Here is a 6,028-nt window from a genome sequence, read left to right as displayed (position 1 = left end):
AATGGAAATTCTTTGCACTTTTTGTAACCTAAACAGAATAGGTTTATAACTGAACAATTATTGATGCGAGCGCGAAGCGTGAGCCGAAAATTTCGAGATTTAGACCTAAAAACGAGACACTCTATTCATGTTTTGTAAATAATTAGAAGGATGAGTAATTGGGGATCTTCCTTACGTTAATAATGCGAGCGCCAACAGAAAATTTGTATATACGTTTTGAATTGATCGAAAAGATAGGCCAATACCTGTTAAGGCCTGCTTGCACTTAGCCATGAAGAAGTTAAGAAATATTTCAACAATCAAATAATGCGAATGCGAAGCGCAAGTTGAAAATATTTAACATTTCTACATACTCTAAAGAATGAAAAACTTTATTCACTATATTCGATTTGTGAGCAGGATAGCTATATATCTAAACAATTGATGCGAGCGCGAAGCGCGAGCAGAAAAAAATCGAGATTTAGACCTAAAAACGGGACACTCTATTCATGTTTATGAAATGGATGAGAAATAGGGATCTTCCTAACATTAATAATGCGAGCACAAAGCGCGAGCAGATACACGCGCGTGATTCAGATTTATTCCTAATATAGAATCTAGGCATTCTAAATACATCTTTTATCATGAAAATCAAGCGAGCGCGAAGCGCGAGCATAAAATATTTGATATTCCGATCTTAAAAAGGGTCGATTTCAGCTCTATATTTCAAGCACTTTGTAGGAAAATTGTGAGGTGGATATGGATCGCACTTAATAAAGAGCTGAAATTTTTCATCATTATCATTTTGTTTAGTTTTGACATAGGACCGGGACACCCTTAGGATATGTCATCATATGAAAATGATGACTATCTTTCTATTCATCTTGCTGAGCGCGAGATGAAACAAAGGGGGCAATTGAATTATTAAATTGATATCTTATTCATCATTGCATAATGAGGGCGCGGAATTAACGCGAGTGCAAATCGCGAGCCGAAATTTTTGATAAACTGTAATGAAAAGGGGATTTTAAAGGTATTGTTTAACTTTGTGAGCAGCCGATTAAAAAAATTATCAAACCAAGATGAAACATGTGTACAAGCATGACAAGTGCATGTATTAGAACTAATAAATCCTGAAAAAACCTTTATTGAGAATGAAAAGCTAAAACTACAAGGCAAACCCCGATTTTGTAAATAGGCGTCTTATAGACGCCTAAATAGTACACATAAATGTATGGGATGAAATTAAAATGGTGTTTCCGGTCACTTTTTTTGAAGCAATAAATAATTATTTTCGAACGCAATTCTTTTTGGGCTTCATTTTTGTATCATATCACAGACACAGGTGACAAGTGTAACCTTCTAGCTCAGATTTTTTTAAAAGTCAAACCAATGTTAACCAATCACTTTAAGTAGTTTGTTGTGTAATCAATTATGACACATACATAACTAGGCAATCAAAATGCGAGGGTGCACCGCTAGCACCGCTAGCGTTATGACAATCAGACCAGAAAAGAGATATTTTGAAAACCTTATGGAATACATGAAAATAATAAGTACCTTATAAATAAAAATTAGCGAGCGCGCAGCGAGAGCAAAAAAAATATTCAGACCATAAAACTGACATTTTTTACAGAGCACTTAATAAAAATCAATTTGTAAATCACACAAAATAATGAAAATTCGATATCCGAGGTGAAATGTGTTTTGTATATTAACCTTCCAAACTTGGTATGTAAGCTCAATGTTGAGCAAGTTATGTAAATCACCTAACAGGCAATGCGAGCGCGAAGCTCGAGCGAAAGTTTTATATAGTGACATGAAACTAAGATTCGTTTTATTTTCCAGGTCTCCCCTCATTTTGAGATTTTTTTTATTTACTCGTCTTCCTCTTCTTATTTTTTTCTCCTCTCTTTTTCTTTTCTTTTCTTTTCTTTCCTTTCCTTTCCCCTTTTCCCCCGCAAATAGGGGGGCCCGGGCCCCTCGCCCCTGGATCCGCCTGTGCATCTACCATATATTGTAACAACCATAAATGCCACCGACACCCTGTGCGACTGAGTGCTGTCAGTGTCAAGTAAGTGGAATCCGGCGCGCCAGCTCGTATCATTTCTGATACCAACGATCAAGTTCAGAAGAGCAACCACACGCAAGCTTATAAAAAAGAACTAGATGACTGCTGAAGGAAGAGAAATATAGTTTGAAAAAAGGAGTCGATGACATGAATATCATACTGTCGGTTATGGGCGTTGTTATGACCCAAGTATTTGATGTGAAATAGCATTAAGTCATTTAAGAAATAAGTGTCGATTTCAAAACGTCAAATCTATGGAAACCTAATCTTACTTCAAAGATGAATAAGAAAACCAATTTAGAATTTCTTTATGAAATTCCTTAAAAAAAATCAACATTCAAATATATTTTAAATGGATTACGAAAATCACATTCAGGTTTAAAAATCCATTAAAGCTTGAATATGAGGCTATACATTTTATTGGTTTAAATAATTAATTCGAATACATGATCTTTTTATCTTGTGATCTTTTGGATAACATACTTGGCCTTACAACCAATCCAATAGTTACTTAGAGTTAGAATCTTTACTCAATTTCTTTTGTCCGCGAATAAACTGGCCGTGATCCACACGTATGCAATGTAAACTTTCAACTTATGACTGATAGGTTATATTATACAAAATTCTGTGGATTACCTAATTGTGTTACATTTTAACTCGTGAACTTTAGCGCTTCGCGCGACATTTTTGCAGATAGGTGTATTTTAACTTTACTGGAAATGTACAAAATTGAAATGAAATTGAAATTTAAATCACTTTGCTTTCTTATTTTATTCAAGGCCATTCTCTCTTAAAGTGCAATGACTTATTATTCAACTTATGAAATTATACCTTTTGTAATGACTGATTTATTTTTACATTGATATCACAATTATTGATTTTCTTATCGCTACCTTTTATTCTTACGATTTAAGAGATGTCTCTATCTTGTGTTTATTCAATTCACATATATATATATATATATATATATATATATATATATGATGCATTTCTAATAAGAAGAAAACATTTGGTATACATCTATACCTATAACCTATTTGGAAACTTATTCACTATGTTAATAAAAAGTAATGTTCGACACTGAAATATATTTGTGCATGGAGTAATGAGTCCGCCAATATCAGAGAGAGAGAGAGAGAGAGAGGGGGGGGGGGAGAAAAAGGTATTGTTTAATGTTAGAGGCTTAGACAGGGGCGGGGGTTGGACTGATGTATCCGCCTTACTTTTCGGTGCATGGGGTGCTATATCATCTCCCAGTTTTCAAAACGGAAGAAAAATGTAATGATATTCTTTATATCATATTATCACCTTATTATTTCTTTCATTGTTATTATGATCATTAAAACTTTGAATTAGATGATGAAGTGAAGTTAGATTTTTTTTCTCTCGTTCGGTTCCGCGTTCTCAATATTCTTTTATATTAATCATGTATACATTCACAAAAACACATGACGTAATACTGGGTTGGTGGGCATACCTCCCAAGCGAAAATGAAAAACAAACTTCCATAACCGAGAGGAAAAGACAAGAAAAGCAAAGTGAAATTTAATATAATTTTCTGAATATCATGTCAAAACTTATCTGAGATTTTTGTTTATAAAATGTCACATTTTTGCTTGCTCGCTTCATATTTTATAGGTCGCAACTTAAGAGAATTTATACTGTGTTCTGCATCCCCAAAATGTTTGGCCCATTACGTCACTGCACACATCCATAATACACCACGCTCACATACATGTATACCTCAAGCGGTTGTCCGATATATGGAATCATCCCCACCCCTAGACCCGTCGACGCCACTGTATAAGACGGAATGAATAATACGTAGGATTCGATTTTGTACACTGTTAAAACGCTGTTTAAAAATTTAAGCACGTCGTTTAAGCCCGTCACTCTAACTACAATTAAAACGTTTTAAACAAGTGTTTAGACCTTTTAAACAACTGTTGCATTTTTTTAAACAAGTTGATGGAAAGTTTAAACAATTACAACAAAGTTTAACAACTTGTTAGAGTGACAGGCTTTAACAACGTGCTATTTTTTTTTACTGTGCAAGATAAATCAAATTGAAAATAGACCAACCTGTTTTGTTTATTTGAGCCACCTAAGGGACATAGATTACCTATATTCATTATGCATACATCAATAACCAGAAAGAGCGCCATCTTAACGCGGAAGAAAAGAAAAATGTAATATTGAACGACCGTGGGCCAATGGATATATTCTAACATGTCCCAAGGACTCCGTTCCGTTGAACTTTGCACTCAGTGGATGCTCGCAATTATTCACACCATCCTAGTAGGTCCATGTCCATTCATACTCACGACGATATGACATTGAATTGATTAACAATGGTTGTCTCAGAAGTTTGAAAGGATACAAAGTACAATTTGCTCGCGATTTTGAGTTAAAGTAAACACCAAATATCGAACTCGAATGAGCAAAATTTAAGACGGGCCTTCGACAGGTTTTCCCAGTAATGATTAGAACTTTAGAAGTGTAGGCTCACGGAGAGCTAGTGTAGCTAAAAGGCCAGGGGCCCGTTGCAGAAAGAGTTGCAATCGGTCGCAACTCTAAAAATCATGCGCAACTTGATTTTCAACCAATCAACAGCGCGCATTTTGGACTTGCGTTTGATTTTTCGACCTGCGTTTAAACGCAACTCTTTCTGCAACAGGCCCCTGGCCTTATATTCACCATAAGAATTGAGAAAAATTCAACCCGAAGATTTCACCCACTTTATGTCGCCCATAGTCGAGCTTTATGTATATTCACTTACAGTTCTGAAATGGCGAAGTACAATTGTGTTATGTTCACGTTATGAGTTAATCATAATCCTCATGAATAAAATGTTTAGAATTCTTTTGAGTCACATGTACATTTGAACTGATAATAATTGAAGGGGAAGTTTACCCTGACGAAAAAGTTTGTTGTAAAATACCAGGGAAAATATTGAAAAATATTGCTGGAGATTTGAGGAAATTGAAAGTTTTTTTTTGACGTCATATACGAGCAGCTGCCCCATATATAAAATGCATAAATTTAGAGTTCTAATGGTTTATGATGTTTGAAATATGGTCTTCTTACAGGAGGTGGTGTGAAATTATTTATCTGTTGTTATACTGTATAATATCCATTTGACATTTATTGATTTATTAATATTCACGAAACATGGGAAGCAGCATGCATATGACGTCACAAATAAAGAAATAACATTCTAATTACTTTTTAAATCTTTGATGAATTTTCCTCAAACCTTCACCAATGTGCTTTTTTCCAGATATTCTTACAATAAACCTTTTTTGGAGGGTCAAAGTGAACTTCTTATGGGAGCCAATAAACCCCGAGACTAAAACTTTTGGGGGTCAGTGTGAATTCCACAGATGCTTTCAATACATGACCATGAGATGATAGAACAGCATGGAGGTAGAAAGAAAAATAGATGAAAGAAAAGGGGGAAAGCAAGGCAAAGAAGAGTGAACCGAAGGATGAAAGTTAAACAAGGCCCTGGGGCAACAAAAGCACGCTGCAAAATAAATATTTACTGAAGTATTAACCATCGAGGAGAAAAGGCAGAGAGAAAATTATAACGAAGTAGTAGAAGAAATCTAATCCCAAGTCTTAAAATCGAGAAATTTTAATATAGATTTGCTAACAACACAAGATTACTACTTGATATCATGAATTCGATTCAGACCTAATTCTTGACGTCATAAATGTTTTCGGGCCTTAAGTGTTCAAACTGCTAATATACGACGATAAGCCATATACGCTGCTCTCTCGTGTGTTACATTTATTGGAACAGAGTACAGTAATAATAGGCAACCCAGACCAATCACCACGTCAAGTAAAAAAAATACCTCTGTTTATTACCTCTACCGTTATTGTGAAATATTTTCATTGTGTGATCTCTAGGCTTCAATAATCCTCCTTTGTGTTCAGTTGATCCAGGTTCATCAATGGAAGTACACGTACACT

This window comes from Lytechinus variegatus, chromosome 3 (assembly GCF_018143015.1).
Source record: "Lytechinus variegatus isolate NC3 chromosome 3, Lvar_3.0, whole genome shotgun sequence".
Taxonomy (NCBI): domain Eukaryota; kingdom Metazoa; phylum Echinodermata; class Echinoidea; order Temnopleuroida; family Toxopneustidae; genus Lytechinus; species Lytechinus variegatus.
This window is presented reverse-complemented; position numbering follows the sequence as displayed.